At 43.1% G+C, this 25,437-nt stretch overlaps 1 protein-coding gene and 1 long non-coding RNA gene across 5 annotated transcripts in view; both read right to left on the bottom strand.

Annotated features, from left to right (window-relative positions):
• The window catches only part of SHANK2 (SH3 and multiple ankyrin repeat domains 2), a 771,218-nt gene that overhangs the window by 201,169 nt on the left and 544,612 nt on the right, over nucleotides 1-25,437 (bottom strand). The window lies entirely within an intron of this gene.
• Nucleotides 8,272-24,130, bottom strand: LOC109321152. Its single transcript, XR_002103984.1, has 4 exons — nucleotides 23,683-24,130; nucleotides 18,738-18,740; nucleotides 8,474-8,479; nucleotides 8,272-8,282 (listed from the first exon to the last, which is right to left on the bottom strand). It is a non-coding gene; the product is annotated as an uncharacterized LOC109321152 (long non-coding RNA).

Here is a 25,437-nt window from a genome sequence, read left to right on the forward strand (position 1 = left end):
TTTGACTGTGCAGGTGTCGACACCACAGTCCCCTAGTTTTTTGTTTTTTTTAAATGAGAATGGGGTGAGAGAGAGTGTCGAAGGCCTTCCGAAAGTCCAGGAAGACTATGTCCACTGCTACCCCTGCATCTAAGGATTTGATGACCTGGTCATAGAAGGCCACCAGGTTGGCCTGACAGGACCTGCCTCTAATGAACCCATGTTGGTTGCCCCAAAGCATAATCTCCCCTGCTGGCCCCTCATGAACATGCGCCATGATAATTCTCTCAAAAAGCTGCAGTTAAAAACCCACTGCCCTGTGTTTGAAAGAAGGACAACTGTTCTCCGTGTGTAAGACAGACTTTCAAAAATTTAAAAACTGCTATTTCCCCCCTCCCACCATCTCCTTTTCTTCTTCCTCCTTACACATAGCATCTTTATGTTTCTTCATCAAATTATTTAATGCAATGTTTAACTTCCTAGTTGTTTTTTTTTTAAAGAATAAGCTGAATATCCATTTGTGATATTATATTGAGATCCACATGGGTCACCTTTCATTTCATTGAAGAGACACCTGCTATTTGGGCTAACAGAGTAACTGTCAATAGCAATAGGTTACTATCCCTCATTTAGTCTAGCACTAGAAGGGAATAAGACATAAAATTGTCAATGGACTTCAAACATTTGCAGACAAGAGAGAAATCACGAGGCCCCTGAATCTGGTTCTGGTTCTCCCAACCAGAACCATATCATTCCAGATTCTGGTTAGGAGTGCTCTCCATTGTGTATGGACATACACCCCTCCTCTTCTTACCTTGTGTATACCCTAGCACCATCTCAGTTCTATTTTCCACACCTTTATACTGACTGAATTGGAGTAGCATCTGGTCCCTGCCCCATCAGGTTTGCCATTCAAGACCCAATCTGGTCTTCCATCTTGCTGGCACTGGATTTATGACCCAGATACCTTGTTTTGGGTGGACGCAAATCCTCAGACCAACCACAACCTCTCCATTCGATAACAGGCAAATTTTATTGATACAGAGTGATAGCAGATAAGAATAATGCAAACAATTCTATATCTACCAGTCCTAGAACTGAGAGTCAAGGTATGACAGGCCAGTATACAAGCTTCGCTCAGATGTTCTCTCTTGAATGCCAAATGACAGCAGCCTGGAGGATGAAAGCCAAGACCCACCCTCCTCCCCGGTGAGGTGGGTGAAATGGTCTGGTGTTATGCCCTCTGTCCATGGTGGCCTCTGGTTTCCTTCCTGGGGACCCTAAAATCCTTCCTTTTGTATTCTCTTCCCCCTTCTGATGACTCTTCACTCTTGGGCATCAATGACTGGTCTCCTTTTGGTCATTATACTATCCACATTCTATCCTGTCAGAATATTCCTTTGTTTCACAAACCCATCACGTGCACACATGCTTTGGGCTTTACCAGTTTCTTCTAATTTGGTCCATGTACCAACATCAGAAATTCCAAGGACTCTGTAGCTGGGCACTGTGACTTGGCCAATGCTGCAGAGTCCCTTATCTCTGTTATGGAACAGTGTGATGCATGTCTTCAATTTCCCAGCCTGTGTCAGACACAGTGAGCCTTGAAGGAGACTTTGCCACAAACACGCTTTTAGAAATTAATTAACCCTTGCTGTTACCCTAGACCATGGTTTTAATACAATATCTACTTCACCTACAAGCCAGTTCCCAAGAGCAAGCCTCTAAATGCTATTTTCTAGCCATCACCCCTCCTCCTCACATCTAATCCCAGTTTTTTTTTTTGCCTACTTCCTTTTATTCTGGCTCCTCATCTGATCCATCTTTTCACTCCCTTCCTGCTGACTCCCAGACCCATGTCTCCCTCTTTGAATACCTCAGTCTCAGGTACTCCACAAGTCTTCTCCAATATCCCACAATGCACCTTAGCTCCCCTTCCTATCTCCCCCACACATCATATTTCTCTGCTTATACTATTTCCTTGTTTCAGTCTCCCTGTCCAGCCAGTACTACGCCTCTCTTCCCTCTTGCCTCCCAGACCCAGAGCCCTTGCCCAGCATTCCAGATACCTTAAGGGAACTCTGGGTTCCCTTACCCAATAACAGGAAGCTTTTTCCTCCCTGAAAGTCCAATCTGTGTTCTGCCCATCTCAATCACAGTTTACCCATCTCAGTCTCAACTCTCAACCCCACTTTTCCTGCCTCCAGATTTGACTCTGGTCTACTCTGCCTTCAAATCAGAAGACTTCCTCCCATAGTACCTGGCTGGCAACAAAAACAAGTATTGGAGAGCACCAGCTCTTTTTCGCTCCTGTATTACCTGACCCACCTCTCCCCTGGCCTGGAGAAACCTTACAGGAAAAGTTCAGTTTCCTTATCATAGTCATTGGTTGGAGCATACCAATTTGCTCTGTAAGGGTTCATGTCCATCTAGTCAGAGCCATTTTTTTTTTTAAATAAGGGAAGAACCATCAATCATTTTAGCTGCTACACTGAGAAGTCCGTACTGATCATGCATTAAAGTTTTAAAATGCTTATAGCCTTGCCAAATGTGAATGACTGTATAGGTACAGCTGGCAGTCCATGCCAAATTGCAAATCTTTGTTCTAAAGATGAGAGTTACTAGTTCATTTCAAGTGAAAGGCTAACATTTATTTATTTTTTTAAATAGAGAAAAACAACATTTTTAGAAATGCCTGAAGTTTTGTATAAGTCAGAAAGGAGAACATATTTGGCATGGAAAATTTCATCCCAAGTTTGGGTTGAAGTTTGGTTAAAATATAAGCTGGGGTTTACAAAGTATAGGCAAACTGATGGCCTGTGGACCACATGCAGCTCAACAATTTAAGTTGAGGCACCTGAGCTCTGGTCCAGCTGTTGCTACCCCCATCACTCCAGCAGCCAGAGTCTCTGGGCTCCCTTTCCCTTCTTTGGCTTTTGCTGCCCCTGCAACAAAGGGCAGTGCAATATGGCACAGCATGGCTTAGGAAACAGGGTGAACCTGGGACCATGGGCATGATGCACAGAAGGGCAGAGGCACACTGTCATGTCAGAGATGGCCCATGTAGGCACACAGTGCAGCAGTGGGTGGGGAGGCATGGATGCATGGTGCAGCAGGCAGGGGGACTCCTGTGTGGCATACAGCTTGGAAAGGTCTATGCCTTGCCCTGGTGGGCCCATGGATGCATGGCCCCCACTAATGTGGCCTCTGGGGTGTCCCCCCCCCCCCCCACAAGTCACTTAGAAGTTGGACAGCCCTGAAAATGGAATCTTCAAGATGGGAAGCATTAGCCAACCTCAATAACAACATGTACTACCTGCCAAGCTTTATTTATTTATTTATTTATTAATTTGACCAAGGGATAACTAACCAACATTGCAGCCTTATGTGAACTGGATAAAAAAAGAAAGTGCAACTGCCTTGCCCATTTGCCTTGTTCAGTCCCCTCCCATCCTAAAAATAGCATACAGCTAGAAATGGTTAAGTAATAAATGTACTGGAAACTAGGTAGCTAAAATATAAGTAGATACAATGCATTAATTTATTTATAACCAAAAGTGTGCTTTTAGTGCTATAAATAAATATATTTATTCTTAATACACTTTTTGACCTTCCTGACATTTTAAGATCCTTCTTTTATCTGCATATAAGATCTGTCACAGCACAGCAACCTTTCAAAATATACGTGTTTCTTCAGGATGCTATATAACTTTATTATTTGGATTTTTCATTTTCCCCCCAATTTATTTAGCACTTATTACTCTATCATGATTTAATTTGGAAAGATAAACGCATGGCTGCTCAAGCAGTAAATTTAAAGTGTAAATGGATTCCTGGTTGCTGATGGCCCAGTTTCTGCTTCTGTTTCCATAGAAACCAACGTAGGAGTGGCAAAAAAGATGCATTTTTTTTTAAATGCTTCTTTTATAAAAGGACACTTTCTCCTTACCTTCTTTTCACCTTTCTAACCTCATTTCCATGCTAATATGATCTGAGAAGTCCCCAACTTAAACCCTTTTCTTCTCAGTTTTTATTGTTATAAAATCAACAAACTGAGAATCAACTTGAAGGTATTAGCTACTGCCTAAAAGTTATAAATTCTGTGCTGGTAAAATATTGGGAACCAACAGTGACTACACTACTACAAAAGCTGGAGAAAAATAGATTTCAAATATTTTTTTAAATAGTATTTTTTTTTTGTTTGGTTTATCCAATATCCTCTGTAGGGCACATTCATACCCTGGATGTTAGGCATTTCAAAATGAATTGCTTGTCCACACTGAGCACTTGCAGAAAATCTTTACTACTGAGATGCTTTGTTCCATGAATACCTGTTGTTAGACTTTTGGAGGAGAGAGAATACATGTTATGTCTGCATAAAAAAAAAAACTTCATGAGCAGTGGAATGCAGTAAGCTTGGTCCAGTGCAGTTCAGCCCTGAGCTGACAGATACAAGAGCAATAAGTCAAAAGCTATGACTTTGGCAGGGTGAGAAGGGAGAGGTACATCGCTGAGAATTTATACTACAAAAATGACAGAAACCGAGGGCAGTAGGACCCAGGGGAAACCCAGTGGGCTTCAACAACAGCGGGCCCGCCTGGTCCTGCCCCCCGCCTGGAAGCCCCAACCGGGGTTTCTGGGCTGGGAGCAGGTGGCTGCCCCAGCATGGGAAGCCCAGGTAAGTGTGGGGGGGGACCCCGAGCAAGGAAGGAGTGTGGGGGAGAAGTGGCCCCTCCCTGCCCCACGCTCAGTGCCCTGCACTGCAGCTGCTTGCAGCCTGCACGGGGCTGCCTGTGCCTGCTCTGGACAACCCCAAGTGGGGCGGCGAATGCCTGCAGCATAGGGCACAGAGCGTGGGGCAGGGAAGGGGCCACTTCCGCTGTTGTGCTCAGCTTTTCCCTGGCCTCCTTCCCTGCACATAGAAAAACAGCCCCTCGCCCACCCCATGGCCAGCGCCCCACGCTGCAGACGCTCGCAGCCCGCGTGGGGCTGTCTGGAGCAGGTACAGGCAGCCCCAGGCCGGCTGCTAGTGGCTGCAGTGTGGGGTGCCAGGCATGGGGCAGGGAGGGGCTGCTTTCTCCTGCCCCCCTCCCCCCTGGCCCTCAGCACCACCTTGTAACCTGACCCCATTGCCAGAAGAAAATCTTGTTTATGCCAATGTAATATTATTTATTTCTACTTCCTAAATGAAGATAAAGAATACATTGACTGGTCCTAAGAATCTAAATGGAGAACACACCCTTTTACCCCTTCAGTCTGTGAAGACCTGGTAGAATGATGAGATTGAAGTTAAGGCGGCAACAAGGTGATGCTATTCTACAGGAACAGCATAAAAAATGGATAAAGTTCTTTTGGAAAAAAACGGCTTTTTTAAATTGCCTTTAGGAATTAAAATGAAGTACATGCTAACTGTCTGCAGTCATGGGGGTGAACCACAGACCATTCTTTCAGAACCTGTAAGCTCAAGACCTTTTTGTCATTTTAAAACACTGGGAATGTTTTATAGTAATTAAGCTCACAAGCAGCTTCCGTGAAAGATGTGATCAATTTGGCTGAAGGGCAGTTCTGTGGCAAGGAAGACTGGTACCCGGGACAAAGCCTACCCTCACTGCACGCACAGATCCAGGGTGCACGCACCCACCCCTTCCATGCTTGTCCAGGAGTGCATGCAGAAGTGGGAGGAGCCCTCCCCCCACTTGCAGTTTCGTCCAGTGTGCCCTGCCCTGGGTAGGCAGCACCTGTGGGTGCCCCTTAGCTTTGGTGCCCAGGGAAGTTGCCCTGCTCACCCTCCCTTTACTACTGCACTGCTGAAGGAGGTTCCTGAACCCATAACGTGGCTCCCCAGTCAATTCTATCATTGAAGCTGTTGAGCCTTAGACCAGATTATACTATCCTAAGTATAAACTTGTCTTTTTAAAAAGTATATTTGGGTAAATTTCATATCTTTTATTAGACCAATTCAAGAATTGTTCCAACTATTTCTTAGCAAGCTTTTCAGTTTAAATACCCTTCATTAGGCTGAGGAAGCATCTGCAGCTAAGATATGAGATTTACCCAAAGAACCTCCATCTTCATCTAACTTTCAGGTTAGATGAAGATTTACCCAAGGAACCTCCAGGACCTCCATTTAACCCAGGAGGTGCACAGCCCCACCAGGGGAGATGCCTTGTGGACCTGGTGCTGGCCACAGGTGATGACCTGGTGAGGGGGCTGTGGGTGCTCCACCATCTGGGTGACAGCGATCAATCATCACCTGCTGGAATTCACCATCCAGCACAAGGTGGCAAAGGCCTGCAGCAAGGCAGCAGCCCTAGATTTCAGGAGGGTGGACTTCAATGAGCTAAGAAGAATAGTCAGGGAAGCCCTGAGGTCCCTGAGGGGAGGGGAGCCAGGTGTCCAAGAAGAGTGGTTGCTCCTTAAGGAGATGATCCTCCAAACCCAAAGAGAGGTAATCCCAACACAGATCAAAGGGAGCAGGAGGGCACAAAAGCCCACACGGCTCACCAAAAGTATCCGGGAATGTCTTCTAGCTAAAAGGGAGGCGTACACCCAACGGAAGGGAGGGCCCATAACCAGGGAGGATTATACTGTGGTTGCTTGGGGATGCAGGGGCGCAGTCAGGAAGACCAAGGCGGAAATGGAACTGGGACTAGCTTCCCAGATCAAGGACAACAAGAAGTCCTTTTTTAAATACACAGGGGGCAAAAAGAAGGTTCCGGGTAATGTGGGGCCCCTGCAAGACACGCTAGGAACTTTGGTCATCACACCAGACAACAAAGCTAACTTATTTAACGACTTCTTTGCCTCCATTTTCCTGAGCAGATACGAGATCAGCCCCCGCACTGGGCTCCCCCTCAGACCCCAGGGGAGGTGCACCTAGGCCAAGGGTCAGGGAGGATCTAGTCAGGGAATTTCTGGAGGGACTGGATGTATTCAAATCCGCAGGCCTGGACAATCTCCACTCCAGAGTGCTGAGGGAATTAGCTGAGGTCATTGCAGGACCCCTGGCATGGCTTTATGAGCACTTGTGGTGCTCTGGTGTAGTGCCAGAGGACTGGAAGAGGGCCAATGTGGTTCCCATCTTCACAAAAGGGAGGAAGGAGGATCCAGGGAACTATAAGCCAGTTAGTTTTACCTTGATCCTGGGTAAGCTTTTTGAGAGAATTATCATGGTGCATGTCCACAAGGGACCAGCAGGGGAGATTATGCTTTGGGGCAACCAACACGGGTTCATTAGAGGCAGGTCCTGTCAGACCAGGTCATCAAATCCTTAGATGCAGGGGTAGCAGTGGACATAGTCTTTCTGGACTTTAGGAAGGCCTTCAACACTCTCTCTTACCCCATTTTCATTAAGAAACTGAGGGACCGTGGTGTCGACACCTGCACAGTCAAATGGGTCGCCAACTGGCTGGAGGGCCACATCCAGAGAGTGGTAGTGGACAGGTCATTTTCGACCTGGAGGGATGAGGGCACTGGGGTCCCCCAGAGCTCGGTCCTTGGGCCCGCACTGTTCAACAGCTTCATCAGCGACTTGGACGAGGGGATACAAAGCACCCTGTTCAAATCTGCAGATGACACTAAAATTAGGGGAGCTGTCGGCACATTAGAAGGAAGGATTAGGCTAATCAGACCCAGACAGGTTACAGGGGTAGGCAGATGAGAACAGGATGGGATTCAATACTGACAAGTGCAAGGTGATGCACCTGGGGAGGAAGAACCAGCACCATACCTACAGGCTGGGGAACTCCCTTCTCGCCAGTACAGAGGCAGAAAAGGATCTTGGTGTCATCACTGATGCCAAGATGAACATGGCCTTCCTGACTGCATCCCCACGCTGCCGGCCTAACCACACCTTGTCATGCATCCACAAATGCATCTCGAGCAGGTCCAAGGAGGTGATCTTCCCCCTCTATGCAACACTGGTCAGGCCGCAGCTGGAGTACTGTGTCCAGTTCTTGGCACCACACTTCAAGAGGGATGCGGACAACATGGAGAGGGTCCAGAGGAGGGCCACTCGCATGAACAGGGGGCAGCAGGGCAGGCCCTACGAGGAGAGGCTATGGGACCTGAACCTGTTCAGTCTCCACAAGAGAAGGCTGAGGGGGGATCTAGTGGCCTGTTACAACCTGGTCACAGGGGACCAATAGGGACTGGGGGACTCCCTATTCCCCTGAGCACTATTCAGGAGTGACTAGAAATAATGGTCACAAACTGGCAGAGGGTAAATTCAGATTAGACATCAGGAGACTCTACTTCACTGTCAGGTGGCCAGGATCCAGAACCAACTTCCATGAGAAGTGGTGCTGGCTCCTACCCTGGGGGTCTTTAAGACAAGGCTGGATAATCACCTTGCTGGGGTTGTTTGACCCCAATACTCTTTCCTGCCATAGCAGGGGGTCGGACTTGATGATCTGCTCAGGTCCCTTCTGACCCTACTATCTGTGAAACTATAAAACCTTGTCTGCCTATGTCCTTAGACCAACACAGCTACAACCTATACCTCTGTACTTTCCAAAAAGGCAATTTTATTCAAATTTACCTAAAGCAGAATAAAATAAGGTTTTGAAATTCTAATTTATAATAGTAAAATGATTAGTTATAATTTTCCTTAAGGTTACAAGTCAATTGAGTGACTGACAAACAAACAAAAGACTACTCTTCAAAGTGGGCTTCAGTCAATTCAATATATGTGCATGGTTTCAGTTTGCTGAAAGTATAATTTGCAAAATCTTGCGCTTCAGAATTCCAAGGTGCATACACAGTGCCAACTGCATGCATATCTTGAGTCTACATCTTAGGTGAGAGAAGACAAATTTGTAAAGAAGGTGATGTGGGTATTTATATAGTGCCCTAGGTACTTCATAATTAGATGCAAAATGAGGAGACACTGAATCCTAAGGGGATGGTAAGGGAATAGTTACGTGACAAGACAAGACAGAGAAAGAAATGAATTCACCTTACAAATACATGTTACCAGGCTTGGATCAATATTTGTGCAACAAACAAGAGCAGTAGAAACATAATTTATGAGGTAAATGGCCCCTGGGAGAGGTCACTGGAATGATATAATATGCAAGAAGAATCAAACAATAGAGCTAGGGAACCACAATTATTACTGGGCATTCAAAATGCAGAATATATTTTTCATTGTCTGAAAACATCAGGTTGCTAATTATTTGCTTTTCCATTTAGAGGTCAGTGGAGACCTCATGATTGATCTATCTAATTGAAGCTTTTTTGTTGGGTCCTAAAAGGAACAGAAATTGAAAAATCACAAACAGACAGACTGCCAGCCTGGAAAAATTTTCTGTTGATCCTGTATGTGCATATGATCCTGTATGTGGGTAAATGCATGTGTTCAGGGGTATCTTCCCCTCAATATTTCCTCCAGATAAGTACTCTCAGTGTCATTAGAGAGATGTTCTTTACTAGGATCCAGTAATTTGCACATGCAACCCGAGACCCATGGGATAAACCAAATCATTACATAAAGTTACCTTTAATGCATTTTCTTTATGAGATCAATACATCTAATACTTTTGTGTATTAAAAGAATGTTGCCTCTGATCTACAATGCAGACTCCTAGTAAAAAATCTGATTATACCATGTATTTATGTTAAATATGTAAAATTGTAAATTGACAGAAAATATACAGTTCACTTTATTTAGCTATTTTCATATAAGTCTAATATATATCCCCTATGTAATAACATTCAGCATTACACAAGTGAATGGATTGTATTTAACCCCAGGCTGCCGTTTTAATAGCAACATTGGTTTTCCAAGAGCACACTTTTTTATTACATTATATGTAAAGAAGCAAAAAGCTGATTTTTTTAAAACTTGATGTATTTTTAGTACCAAAAATACATCAAGGGACAAAACTAAATGACAAAAAATTTTTTAAAAATCATTTTTCTTTGGTGCTATAATGCAAAGCTTATGACTCATTAAAATACCTAAATTAGCAAGCAGACTGGTGACTAAAATGGAAGAGGTCTAGGTCAATACAAGTCAAATATATTAAGCCTATCTTTATTATTGAAAAGTCTTTGTGCAGATGGATGCAAGAGGAAAACAATAAATATTTATTACTAATCAAATATTCATCATAAAAAAAAAAAGTGATCTGAAAGGTAGGTACAAATATTCAAATCAACCAGCTGAAGTTGCATGTGCAGGCTGAAGCTGTACAAAAGCAGAAAGGGCCGTCTGCATGCTCCGTAGATGACCTGCAATGCTAAAAGGCACTTAGCCATGGGGACTCTGAGCATATATCCCAGTGTGTTTTTCTGGATCCTGTCTGGATTCAGGTGACAGCAGCCCAGGGCACACATTGGAGCCAGTTTGCTGGTGCCCTATGGGACCCTGCCCCTGCCTCTACCCTCCGCATAGACACAGTCTGGAGAGCCAGATATGGTCCATGCAGGAAGCAGAGGTGGCTCCAGGAATGGCAGGGCGCAGACTAAGCTGTGTCCAGGCTAAAAAGGGGTAGCCATGGGTCTCTGGGCAATAAGGGCAGGTTATCAAGGTACAAGGGAAGAGGTGTTTAAGGGAGCTAGGAAACACGAGCTGGGGCCAGTGCTGGCAGATGGGTGTCCCCCATGAGCATTGGGCAGGGCAAATCTGACAGCTCTTCAGTCTCTGGGCTGTAGAAAGGCTGGGCTTTCCTAGGAAAAGAGCATGCTGGGATGCTAGACAGCATCCCTGCGTCCTCAATTGACTGGGGTTGTGTGAATCCATTCACTCCAGTGCTTGAACCCCAATCAATCATTACTTCAAACTTGTCAGATGCAGTGGAGATTTCCAATTTGCCATCACATCAGCCATTTTTTATACAGTTGAAGTGGTGTAAATGCTTGTTCATTGAGCATTTCAGCTGATAGAACTGCAATTCCAGCAGTTGAAGTGTAATGCTTACCCAAAGAGTCTTTAACAATACTCCAACCATATTAGAAATATATTTATTTTTTCTCTTACCTAAGGATAATCTAAACAAGTCAGCATGTGTTGAAACTAGGAATTTTAGATTAGGCTTTGCCATCAGTTGAGATCTGGAGGCTCAGAGTAACGCATGGATTCAGGTTCTTCTGATCTTGAGATTTTACTTTCTCTTGCAGCACACAGAGACAGAGACAGTCTAAATTTTCACTTTCTGCTCTTAGAAATACCACAGCATGCACTGGGGTAGAGATGAATCAACAGAACTCAAATGATGCAGGAAGCTAGCCTACTAAAATTCAGATATAAGCAACCTTTTTATAGAAATGTAGACTGAACATTGTTCATCTAGTGGGAAAGGCAAAAAGCTGTATAGAAATGGGCTGGCAGGTTTAGAAAGCTGCACTAAAAAGAAGCAAAAAAAGTTTCAAAGGGAATTTTGAGAAAGTCCGGCCCCTGAAAACAAAGAAATCCAAATCAGGAATCTAGAAGCAGTGTATTTAAAATGAAATGTTGGCTCCTTCCTTCTCCTGCCCCCATATACTGTTGCTTTCTGCTTTATAGGATTATAGTTAGGGTGACTATATGGGACCACAGGCAATGTGGGACACTACTCCCCGCCCCTCCTCCCTCCCGCTGCAGGCAGAGGCAGAGAGAGAGGAGCATGGTATACCAGGCATGTGGGCAGCAGTGTGCCAGCCTACTCACCTGCCTGGTGCACCATGCCACTCCACCTCACCTCTAGACTGTGCCCCACACCTCTGCAATTCCAGGACTCTCATCTTCATTTTCACCCACTGGCTGGGACCGGCCCTTTGAATCCTGGACTGTCCCAGCCAAAACTGGGATTTATGGTCACCTTAGTTACAGAGAACCAACCAACCAAACATATAGGTTGCAAAGGAGGTAGTGACAAAACACCATTAATTAATAAAACCCTCCTCTATGAAATGGGTATTTTTTTATTATTATTTTCTGTTGTACAGCTATTGATATCAGGGATTAAACATTTACCTCAGAGGGTAGTGGATTAAGCATGTGACTAAGTAAAAACTCAGTGGACATGTCTATATGTGCATATTAATGCACTGCAATAAATTCCAGTGCTTACTGCACCAGAGTTTATTGCTTCTGGGCACATGTTTACACGTGCACCTGGGATCGCTGTATGTTAAATCTGGTTGGACCAGCCCCAGCTTGCAGGAGGCCTGAGAGTCAGCCTGCCAGCCCAGGGCTGCTCCCCCCCGGCTCAACATATTGTGAAGGGGCTGGCTGGGGAACGAGGGTGTTTTAGTGGAGGGTTAGGCAGCAGGCAGCCCTGCACTGAAGTACCCTCATGCCTCAGCCAGCTAGAGCAGCATCTATATGTGCGCACTGGTGCAGCGTTTCTTTACTCAATAGCAGAATAAATACAAGTACTATCCTGCTGTGGAGTAAATTAGTTTACTCCAACCTAATAGGGCCATACATGTTGCCGTGCAACATTTACTGTGTAGCTAATTAATCAAATGTGTAGTAAACATTTTGTGTCGACATGCTCAGTTATTCTGACTCTGGTTTTGACATCAACTTACTATGTATTCTGGGCAAATAAAGAATTTTAAAGTCTCTCTGTTGTTATACAGGTAAGGGTAATAACAGTTACCTATTTTCACAGAGGTGTTAGTAAGCCCGTTAAATCAACATGCGTGTTAAATGCTGTTGTGACAGACTAAGTACCAACTGTCCTGGAATCATATTTTGTCACTTGAAATTACTGATAAATTGTAGGGGAAGCATATCGCCTACAGTGAACTCCAACAAGTTGGTTTAACCTTTCTAGTAAAAAGAAAACTCACTGGCCTGAGGAGCAGAGATAACATGGAGACTAGGAATCCATTTACTTTTAACTAGGGCTGTGCAAAACAGCAGCATTTCATTTAGACTTCCATTTTGACAGGACAGTGTTTCATTACAAATTTCATTTAATTTCAAAAGCACTGTTCCATTTTTTTGGGTTGAAACTGTTTTGCTGTTTTAACGCTGTTTTGGTGTATGCACTGGTGATTTGATTTCTACGCTATTTTGTTTAGGCTATAATGGGGAAGCATGAAACTGCCTATAACTTTGTCATTTTTTGGCAGATTTGGATGAAAACAGCAGAGATGGCAGCCCCTTCTGAGGGCATGATTCCTGCCAAGATTTAAGGAGATAGGTGCAGGGGTTTCTACGAAACTGCAGCTCAAGCTGCTGACAAGCAAAACTCGTGACAAGTGTGACACTGTGTGTGTGTGTGTGTGTGTGTGTGTGTGTGTGTGTGTGTGTGTGTGTGTGTGTGTGTGTGTGTGTGTGTGTAAGGTGTGCCCTCACTGGCACTTGGGACCTCTATATAACATGGTAGTGTGCCACAATGAAGCCTCCTCCACCCCTAAAGCCTCATCCATTCCACCACTTTAAATGACAACAGGTAATAACAGGTAAGCAGCACAGTAGGATCAGCAGCATCTCAGGCAGACAAACAATCACAATCAATATCAGAGCAGTCCCTTCCCTCCTCTTCCCCCTCCCTCGCCTTGCTTGCAGGGAAATATAAAGTAAGCCTAGTTTCAGCTTTGAAACTCGAAATGTTTCAAAACATTTTTGACTGCCCTTATTTCATTTTGAGGAAAGCCCTTCATTTCATTTTGATTTTGCTGTTTCGAGCTCAAAATGAGTTGAAACAGCATTGAAATGAAACAGCTGGTGAAATTTTGCACAGCCCTACTTTTAACCCCTCACTGCAAGGTGAGGGCAAGAGAACAAAAGATTATTAATAAGCAAAGGAATAAATTATTCTCAGGTTAATAAAAATAATGGCTAAACTTTGTTCATTTGTAAGGCATGATCAGCATCTTGAAAATTTGGTCTCAATCCTTATTTATTAATTTTTGAGTCTTAATATGAAAATGTCAAGTGTGCTACACTGGCATTATCATAGATAGCCACAGGCTTGTCATAAGCAAAGTTCCATGCAACCAGCAGGACCTGAACAAGCATTCTCAATTCCCTGAACCCATGGACAGGCACACTCCTACTCTTTTATTTCACTTTCGTTTTTCTGGAGATGAACTTTAAGCCCAAATGGGCCCCATCTCAGTGTGCCTTCCACTAGCCATCACTGGAGAATTTGCATGGGAAAAGCTCAAGTCCCCCCTTCGCAAAACCCTGCTAGTACTTCTGCTTACTTTATAACCATTACTGTGAAGTCTCGTTCAATATTCATTCATGAGAAACAGGAAAGCACTTCCCATACATGTTGCAGGCACCGGAATATAAAAACTACTCTCATTGTCCCATCCAAGATTTATCTACTTAGTTGCTTGACTTTTCAGAAAGAATCCATCAAATATTTGTTTTGGATTGTTTTAACTTCTGCTTTAGCCATATCTAGAGCCAGGAATATACACCAGGCCAGAATTCTGATATCAAACATTTTATTTTTGTGTAGTCAATTGACAAACAGTGTATATTACATCCTTTTCCAGGGGCTGGTCCCCAGGGGCAGATTTTGATATATGCACTGGTGATCTGATTTCTGTATAATGTGAATGCAATGTATGTAACAGCAGGAGGAACCAGGAGGCAGTCTGCAGAATTGCGCTGACTTAATTTGGACTAGAGCTCCCAGAAACCTCCAGGGGCAGGGAGGCAAGAGAAAAAGAGAAGGGAAGCTTGAGGCTGGTGTAAGGGAAGAGAGAGCAGTGTGCTGAGTGGAACCAGTCAAGCCCTAAACAGAGGGGTGCATGGTGGACCTGGAGGAGATCTCACTGGTTCGGTCAGCTAGGACCATGAACTGAAGGAGTTTGACACAGATTTGGGGGCAGCAGCAAGTTGTTGTTTGAGTGCTCTAGGACAGCAGTTCTCAACCTTTTGCACCTTATGTCCCACCTACATGAAGGTCAAAAAATCCTGGTCCCCTGATTGACAGGGGGGAGTCCCCTAGAGGTCAGCTGAACAGCAAGGGGTGGGGGGAATCCCCCAGCAGCTGATTGAAGCACACAAAAGTGAAACCGGATGTCCTGCCATGGCACTTCTGGTTTCGACACTGCGACCCAAGTCCCACCTGGAGGACCTTCATGTCCCACTGGTTGAGAAACCCTGGTCTAGGAACTAAAGGCCTGTCTAGGGACACCTCCACAGATGTTGAGGGAAAATTAAGGTTCTGAGTATATGTGACCACAGTATTGATGATTCTTTACCTTTTACCTGTTCCCTTCCTTTGGCCCATTGACTTGTGACCCTAATCCCTATAATTTTCTATATAAAAGTAGAAACTTCCCCTTGCTTCTTGTGGCAGTTTCTGGGGCTGCACAGTTGGCACACCTAGTCCACCCAAAGTTTAAAACCAATTACCTGGCCTTGGCAGCAGCATTTCTAGTCCAGCAGTGCTGAGCAGCTTCTATTTCACAGCCCTGCAGATTGTTATTAACTCATTCCAATAAAGTTATATATTGTTGCTTCAATCTTAAGCTGAATCAGTGCACCTTTAGGCCCCTAATGCATTAGTAAAGCCTCTAGCTTATTTTTAACTGGAGAAAAATTAGTGTCATTTTTACGTAATGATGGACATCGCCCTTTTCAAAATTCTAGATCTGCCCATGGCTGGTCCACACTGTACCCCTTCACATAAGATAGGTATCCCAGGAGGATACAATAACAACAACTTCAGGACCCTTTACACTATTTGACTATATTATCCAATATTGTCAGGATAGAAACAAGCTTTCTGGGAAAAGGAAGAGTTTCACATAATGGGACTAGTCCATAGATGCATATAACAGTTCATAGAATCATAGAACATGAGGGTTGGAAGGGATCTCAGGAGGTTATCCCTGCTCAAAGCAGGACCATCCCCAACTATATCATCCCAGCCAAGGCTTGTTTAGCTGGGTCTTACAAACCTCCAAGGATGGAGATTGCACAACCTCTCTGGGTAACCTGTTCCATCATTTTACCACACTCCTCATAAGAATTTTTCCTAATATCTCACCTAAACTTCCCTCGCTGCAACCTGAGACCATTGTTCCTTGTTCCATCATCTGCCACCACTGAGAATAGTCTAGCTCCATCCTTTTTTAAACCCCCCTTCAGGTAGTCAAAGACTTCTACCAGTCTGCCTCAGTCTTCTTTTCTCCAGACTAAATAAGCCCAGTTCTCTCAGTTACAAGCTGTGTGCCCCGGCCCCTAACCATTTTCATTGCCCTCCCCTGGACTCACTCCCATTTAGCTACATCCTTTCTGTAGTGGGGGAGGCACAAAGCTGAACACAGTACTCCAGATGTGGCCTTACCAGTGCCGAATAAAGGGGAATAAACACTTCCCTGAATCTACTGGCAACACTGCTACTAATGAAGCCCAGTATGCCATTAGCCTTTTTTGCAACAAGGGCACACTGTTGGCTCATATTTAGCTTACCATCTACTGTAACCCCCAGTTCCTTTCCTGCAGAACTGCCGCTTAGCCAGCCAGTCCCCAGGCTGTAGAAGTGCATGGATTGTTCTGTCTTAAGTTCAGGACTTCACACTTGTGCTTACTGAATCTCATGAGATTTCTTTTGGTCCAATCTTCGAGTTGTCAGGTTCTCTGAATCCTACCCCTACCCTCCAGCATATCCACTACTCTCTCTAGCTTGGTGTCATCTAAAAACCTGCTGTGGGTGCACTCTATCCTGTGTTCCAGGTCTTTGATGAAAATATTGAACAAAACTAGTCCCAGAACTGACCCCTGGAGCACTATACTTGATACAATCTGCCAACTATACAGTCAAGCCATTTACTACTACCACCCTCTGGGCCCAATAATCCAGCCAGTTTTCCATCTACCTTAGAGTCCATTCATCCAACCCACAGTTCCTTGCATCTTCCTCTGATGTATGAAGATGATATAGATCCAAGCCAGGATCTTGACACAGATAACCCACTAGTTTAAGCCTGTAAAGCAATTTCTATGTTCAACTGAAATACAAAATTAATTTAAGCCTGTCTGGTAAAATGAGCCGTTTTTCTTTTCATGTTAATTAGTTCCTTTTCCCAATTAGTTGGGGTGGGGGGGGGGGTGTTTGTTTTGTCTTTTTAAGGACTGATGATACTTTTGGAAGAGGGATGTTCATGAAAATGAGCCTTTTGCCTTTTAAGAAAGAGTAAGGAAAGGAATTTGACATTCTGGGTTCTTGCTCTAAAAGCCTGAATAAAGAAGGTGCAGTTATTGCAGTCATCAGGTTAAAAAGAGAAAAAAAATAACTACAGACAGACAAGTTTCTGGAGGAGCATCAGGGGAATGAGAATCAAATAAGAGCTGTGTAATAGCACACAAGACAGATATTAAAAGGCACTTAGCTGCTTAGACCTTGCATTGCCCAAATCCTATTTTCAAAAGTAACAAGCACTTAGAATATGACTATCAAGGTAATCAGTAGCTCAAGCAGAAGTATACTTGAGTAGGTTTTGAAGTCCTTGGTCTTTGCTGTAGACAGGAAACAACTTTTGTGTGCTTTAGCAGATTCATAATTGGCCAGAACTTGTGGCCAAGGCAGTCCTCTCTCTCCTGTACATTTTTTGGCTCCAGAGGCTTGGCAGCTGGCAGTGCACTGGAGCTAGGAGTTCACTCATTTCTTTTTTTCCCCTTTTTTTCTTCACTGCAGGAACCCATGTCAAGCAGACAAAAAGCCCACCTGTTTTGGTGGCAAAAAATGAGGTGACAGCTCCCCACAACAGCAGCAAACTCTACTCCTGGTCCAGAACTACAGTTACCAGAATACGTTTCACTTGCATATGCTTCTGTGCCACCACTGCTCTCCAACCAGACCTGAAGCCGGAAAGTTGCAGGAAGAGGAGGTGGGAAAGAATGGGCATGGAATACACGCACCATTATTAGGTAGTGTCCTGCTTGCCCACCCATCCTTACACTTTAGGACTCATCTGTGCAGTGGTTTTAATCTTCCTAAAATACACAAGCACTGCTTTGGAAAGGATGTGTGCTGATGAGGATGATAGTGCTGGCTCCCTCCCCAACAGGAATTACCAAGGGAGTTAACTTCCAGAACTTTACCTGTCCAAAGAAGACCACAGCCATCTTCAAAGATGACTTGCATCTCTGAACCAGTCCTTCCTTGTCTTTCAAGACTCTAGCAATGAGGCAGCTATGAAAGCAAACTGACAGGGATGATGCATCTGGCTCAGGAAGTTACAGTTGGGTCTTAATGCAGTGAAATTCCCTTTAGGTAGAGACTGGAGGAGCATCAGCACTTGGCTCATCATGTGCATTGCAGTTTAGTCCATCCTACATCACCCATGTATGCAGGTCCACAATTTGCAGAACCCAGAGCTATGTTGTTTCCCTTCCCCCCACTTTAAAAGTGCTATGTCTTAAAACAAAACAAAACCAGACCAAAAACAAAAACAAAAACAAAAAAACCCACACCAAATCGCACTCAGATCCAGCAATTACAATGAAAAACAATCTTAGGAAGTTTTCTAACAATCCAGTTAAATTATGTCCTATTTCTGATGCTCTTGGACTGGGATGCACCAGATTTGGTAACTACTGAAAGACTAATGTCTCTCTCTACTTGATAAAAAGTAATTTTTTTGGGAACCATATTAAATCTTCAATTTTAAAGGAAGGGATTTAAGAATGCAAGAGTGCTTTTCTTATATTTTCTCTTCTGCTACTGTGTGAGGAGTAAGGGAATTGAGGATTACAAATTGGATGCACTCACTCATGACATCACTCATCGGTAATACTAGATTACGTTTATGCCAGTATGTCCTCATTTAAGTCATATGCACTTGCTTTTCACAGGCTTTCCTAATCAGCCCATTTGTCACTGCTCTTTATTATAATTTTCAATTATTTTAAACAAATAGGTAAGAAAAAAAAAGAAGAAACTATTTAAAAGAAACAACTGCAGACACCAGCTCCAAACCAAGAAAAGTCAGCTTTTATTATAGTTTCTAAACTTGCACAAAATGCATGTTACAAGAGTGTATAATCCTTTACCACATGCAAAAACAATGTTCTAGAAAGATATTTAAACAGAAAACAAAGCAAAAACACACATTTTCCTTCTGCAGTAACCACATTGAGGATAGGGAGAGGATACCTATTGTTCCCTCCCTGCCCCACCTTCCTTTAGAAAAGGCCTTTTCCATTTTGCTAGATTAAGTTTAGAATAATAAATTTTGTTTGGAAAAATGATCAGAACTTGTAAAAAAATGACATATTAGGATTCTAGCTATGGTACTTCTTCATGCCTGAAATATGCCAGCCAAGAGACAACGTGCATGATTATCTAAAGATGCGACACCTCAAATAAAATTGTAGTGGCCTACTCTTTCCAGTATTTCACCCTACCTCCAAGTTATTCTATTATATTTAAAAGAGCGAAAATGATTAGTTTTTATTCCAAATACTTTTACCCAGGAAAATAAATAGTGATTTGTAACATGGTGTATTGCCTTAATACAATTTGCAGAAAACATTCTTTTTCCAGTACTGACCCATTCTAAGGTTTCCTAGTAAAACTGGTGTGAATACAGAGCATGATCACCGAGGCATAGGGAAATCATCTGAGGTTCGCAAAGGAACTCCTATCAGCGGCTGCTTTTAGGCTGGAGCACACTCCCCAGCCCCCTTAATTATACTGAGAACCAATGCTGACTCTGGGTAATCCTAAATTAGTTTCCCTGTCTCCTCAGAGGACTCATCCATAAACACACAAATAATAATAACCAGCATGCTACAGTACAATTATACCACATAACTCCCTGTGTGCACACTTATTTCAGAATAAGTGTACCTTTTTCTAGAATAGTGTCCACACAGGGCGTTAAAACCACTATAGTTAGCACAGGAAAGCTGCTTGTGCACCCAAGGTCTTGAAATCCAACAAAGCAAGTTTCATTCCCACTGTAAATCTAACCCAGGTTAAAGCATACTCCAAAATAAGGAATCTGTCTAGATCTGGTTGAAATCTTACTTTCTTTGTAGTGGGAAGTTGAGAAAGACAACTTTTGGGAATGTCTAGATCAGATATCTATTTCCCACACAATACACATCAGCAGGCATTACTGCATAACATTTATTTATTTCTTTTTTTAGAAAAATGGTTTTGAGAACTACACCAGTCATACTGCTTTCATGTCCCATGTACAGATTCTAAGAGCTTTAGCTTTCAGCATCCACAATTAGTGAGTTATATTTTGCACTCTATTATTATGTGTCACTATAGTAAGTTGATCTACATGTTAAGAGTGAGTTCTTTGGGTCATAGTTAAGGTTCATTTTGTTTTGAAAATATCACCAAGTCAGTATTATTAAACGTTGAACAAGCCAGGATAATTCACTAGGTTGATTATTCTAACTAAAAATCTATGTTTTGAGAATTTGTATATTTAATTGCAATGCTTTGTGTGTGTTTTTTTTAAACAAGTACTGTAACAGCTAACTGCAAAATTAGAGATGTACGTAAGATTTTAATACTGAAGTCCTTCATTGAAGGTAAACAATTTAGTAAGATTCCCCATTATTTCCATTTGGTTCAGGGATAGCATTTTTTCCAGCACATGAAGAGAATATTTTAAAAGTATTAAAAGGAGGAGGAAGAGAAAAAGAAAAAGAAAAAGAAAAAACACTGTTGCTATAGCTATAATTTCTGCAGTCTGCAGCCACCTCCACTCCTTATCCTCCTACTCCTTCAAACTGCTAGTATTCTCAACCTCTTGCTCTTTAGAGAGTTGCACTTTCAAATCCACCTGCATAAGTGTAATAGGCACATGCATAGCTGGACTAATCTTAAATACTTGGTTTTGAGAGAGAAGTCAGACATCTGTCTCCTTATATTTAAAGTATTATTTATTTCTAATATAAATTCCTTCAGAACCAGGTAAGCCTGTTTACGTTTGTTAACACCCTGTTCTATTTACATCAAAATGTACCCAAGATATAAATGAAGATGCATTTTTTAATAACAAGAGCTATGATACTATCAAAATAAGACACCCAACAATCTTTCTGTAGATATCCATTAGGGGTGCATGAAACGGGCCCTATTTGATTCGGATTCAGCCTGAATCAGGGACAGTGATTTGATTTGTTGATTTGGATCACTGTCCCCGATTCAATTTGCCCAAATCCAAATCTGAAGATTTGATGCCGATTCAAAGAATCAGCGATTCAGATGCAGACACAGCTTTAAATGTTTTTTCTACATACCCCGAGGTATCAGCACAGCTTGTGAACACTGCAATAGTGGGGTGGGTAGAGCATCCTACAGGAGTGCGGGGCGGGGGATCATCCATGTGCTTGGCGATGAATCTGGAAGTGGACTGGAAGTACTTCTGGTTCACTTCCGGGTCCACCAGGGTGTGTGCTGGGGCCATCCCCATGCCCTACCAGCTCAGTGACTGGCCACAGGGAGACCCTGGGTGCCTCCCCAGACCCAGTCACCAAGCCAAGGGATGCAGCAGGGGGCCCCCCACGTGCTCCCTGGCAGACCCAGAAGTGGACCAGAAGTGCTTCTGGTCCACTTTCGGGTCTGCTGCCAAGCACACTGGGGAGCCCCCTGCACTTCTGTGGGACACTCCATGCACCCCAGCATCACATAATTGATGAGCCACCTGGTACTTAGAGGTATGTAGAAAAACCATTTAAAGCTGTCTCTATGTCCGAATCACCAAATCTCACAGAAGCAATTTGGAGGGTTCTGATTTGAGTCAGAGAGATTAAAGGGGCCTCCGATTTGATTTGGATTCAGAGATTCAGCCACCGAGTCAGGCTGAATCTCTGCCGAATCGAATCGGGGACTGAAACTTCACACAGCCCTAATATCCACAACAATTTTATGCAATGTTTAAATTTCAGGCACACAAACACTGTTTGGTAAAATGCATACAAAGTATCATCACAATCAGAATGCCGAAGAGCCAATTACAGCCTAAATTCAAAGGCAAGTTAATTGGTAGAGACCATTTAACAGGGTTCTATTGCTTAGAGTTTACCTTTTTCAATCAACTACCTCATAGAATGGAGGGTTGTGTTTATTTTTCCCTCACTAACTTTTACCTCTTAAAAGGTGATTAGGATATGGCAGGGGTGTTCTTTGTATATCATCAAATCAAAAGATTACAGCCAAATTCAACGTGTTTGTGCTAAAACAACTGATACTGTTGCTTCTAAAGTCTTTAAAATATGCTACCTTCATATTTGCTATTTGTGAATCTGTTACATCTCAGAACAACATGACAGGAGTCTTATATACTGAGAAAAAGTCATTCTGCAGTAAAAGAGATAACATGGAGAAGGGGAGTAAATATGTTGTTACTTTGTGATAATATACTCTTAAAGGAGAAATCCTACAGCTCCTTTTCTCCTCCCCTCTAAATAAGAGGGGAATATGTATATACCATATTCACTCAATTTTAAGATGACCCTAAATTCAAATGAACCCCCCCCAGTAAATAGATTCTATATATGGAAAATGTATAATTTTTTTTTTTTTTTTACCATTTTCCAGGTAATAAGCCCTAATTATTGGAGGTTAACCTGGAATGTTCCCCTCCCATTACTACAGCAGGGAAAATAAGACTTAGTTCATCTGAACTGATGTATTTGACCTTTTTTGCAAACTCTGGCAAGTTTCAGCACTGATACTCCATAAACACACTTTTGAGCAGCACGTTTATACCTACTTATCCATAGCACAAACTACACATGATAAAAGTAAAAAACCAGAAGATTCATGATTTATCATAGTTCATTGGGCTGGGCCCAGAAGAGTCAACAGCATTTAAACCCATGGTGACTTTACAGCCCAGCATTGCTCAGTATGTGATACCCCCCTACAAAGAATCCTTACGTGAATTAGCCCCTCACGCATGACTGGATCCTCTAAAAATGTATACGCAGATGAGGCATGGGGCCACCAGGTCCACCTCTACCTCCACCTCATGGAGGGCAGGGCCACCCTAATGACATGTGATGGGCTGAAAGCAGGAGGAAGGGGTTGAGAAAGCCTTTCATGTAGACAGAAGTTTAGTGATTTTTGCCAGACATTAAAGTCTGGTGAAGAAATAGGAATAATTGGAAATAGGAAAGAAAGGCATAGCTCAGCTGTGGGAGTGAATACACAGCCAAAATAAATTCAATGTAGTGGTTCACTATGAAAAAGAGAGGTGGTGCTGAGTGGGACTGAGCACAATGGGCAATGCATCTTATTTCAGATGGGCTGCACTAACCTATCCTTGTAGTAGGTTCCCATCAGTATCTTGACCATGGACCAACCATGGTTCTACAAGGTCCTTACCAATTTCTGCAGTGAGTATGGGCTACACACCAAAGGCCCTATGACTATGTCTAACCACAGGAAGATACAGGAGGCAGTCAGAGTCAAGTATATACTGTCACTTGTGGACCTACTCCCTGGCAACAGCTGCCAAGCCATGTGGGAGCACATCTTCCACAAGAACCTTCAGAAAAACCACAGGGACTGGAATTGGCTGACAGCCCACCGAACTCTCAGACAGAACACAAGGACACAAAGCGGCAGAGAGGCTGACCTAGCTGCCCTAGGGTAAGCTGTCAAGGTGCAACAAAAACCACTGACCACCTCCTTTGGCTGTGCTTGTATACCAAGGAGGTCTGGAAAAAGGTAAATCAACTTTGTGACGCGGTGATGGATTGGACGGATGACAAGAGGGGCAGCGCTGTACAGTCACCTGACTAAACACAAGTGAAACCCAACAGACCATTTCAATCAGCTCATGTCCTGCATCAGGAGCACCCTGTGGAAGTCCAGGAACCTCCTGATGCACAGGCACACGGAACTCAAAGTGGCAGACTGTTAAAATGGTTCAGAGCAAACTCTAGTCCTACTACCAGAAAAAAAAAAAAAAATATCAGTGGGAGAGGATGGGGAGGATGCAGCCAACTCTACCTGGAAAAGGGACAGCTGCCACAAGCCCTTCAATGTCCCCCCTAGAGAAGCAGACAGTGGTAGCGAAGAAGACAATGACGCAACTGGTCCGAGTGACAGCAACGAGGACAGCAGCAGCAGAACCACCAGCAACAGTGAGTGAACTGATAGCTTAAACCTTGTAATCTGGGCTAATACTAAGAGACGGTGTAACAGTATCAAGGAAGGAATGTCGGTGGAAGCACGGGTCTGATTATTGTAATGGGTCCTCAGGTTTTGAGTACGAGTTAAGGCATGTGAAAAAGGTATGCTAGATGGTATATCTATATACACCACTAACTTTCTTTGTCTATATATAGATATACATTTTTGAAGAAAAAAAATTTTGGCCTTTTGCTAAAATCAAGTATTTTTGGCACCAAGGGAAGGGCGTCAGGGCTAGCTCTGAGGCCAGCCTGGTATTTCCAGTTAACTCTAGGCCCAGTGCCAGTTCCCTGTGGAAGGAACACCTGCCTGTTTTTTTTTCCTTGTTTTTTTAGGGTACCGCCCCCCCTCTTCCCAAAAAGGGTCCCCATCAGTATGGTTTCCCCGATAAGGACCATGTGCTTTACAGACATGCTTACTGTGGGCTGCATTTAATCAGATGCATAGTTGATTTCCATTACTAAGCACTTGCTGCTTCCGTCAGCAGTTTAAGGATAGCTAATGCATTTAAATCAGGTTTTCTTGTATTCAAACATAAAATGGGAATTTTTTTTTTGCTAATTGATGGGGAAAAACCCTACTCTTATATTTGAATAATTCAGTAATTACTGTGTAGTTGCTAGTTTACTAAGGAAAAAAAGGAAACAAAGCAGGCAAACATACTGGAAATAGCAGCTACCATATTTTTCTCCCACATACCATATGTACCTTTCCCCCCAAAACCAGGGAACTGGAGTGCACATTACATGTGAGAAATACACTAAGGGCAGGTTTTGCCACTTAAGTGAAACCAAAAGTAAAAGCTGCAGCATTCCAGGGAGAGCTGACCAAAGAGCAAGCACTGATTGCCAGCTGTTGCTACTCAATTGCTTACCATGAAGACATCTTTTTTTCTTTATGTTGCCTTTCAAAAAGAAGGTAAATATTGCATTCTGGGCCATGTTGTAGGCACAAAAAAATACCATCTATGTTTATTATATAAAAAGAGAAATATGACTCAAATACCTATAAGTACTATTTTAATTCAATTTGATGAAGCTTTTGAAGAATGGTTAATTTTTAAGTAAGTACATCTAAAAACACCATTTAAGTTCAGGTCTATGAAGAACTACACATCACAAGCTGGTTTTTTAAAAAGAAAATTCTTTTTGTGAGTTGCTGGAAGACAGTCTTCTATGCTGGATCTCCCCTTTTACCATACTTTTAATGGATGAGGTTTATTTTGAATATAGGGCCAAGTGAACTTACCAAGTAGATTACCCATTCCTACCAGATGTGGTGAGTAATCAGTTTTACTACACACTGATTTTAGATATTATGTGGAAGTCACAGGCAGATGTTCATTGTGCATGACAGATCCTTTACGCTAGAAACAGTCACTTGA

The sequence above is a fragment of the Crocodylus porosus genome, unplaced genomic scaffold (assembly GCF_001723895.1).
Source record: "Crocodylus porosus isolate Cpor-Errol unplaced genomic scaffold, CroPor_comp1, whole genome shotgun sequence".
Taxonomy (NCBI): domain Eukaryota; kingdom Metazoa; phylum Chordata; order Crocodylia; family Crocodylidae; genus Crocodylus; species Crocodylus porosus.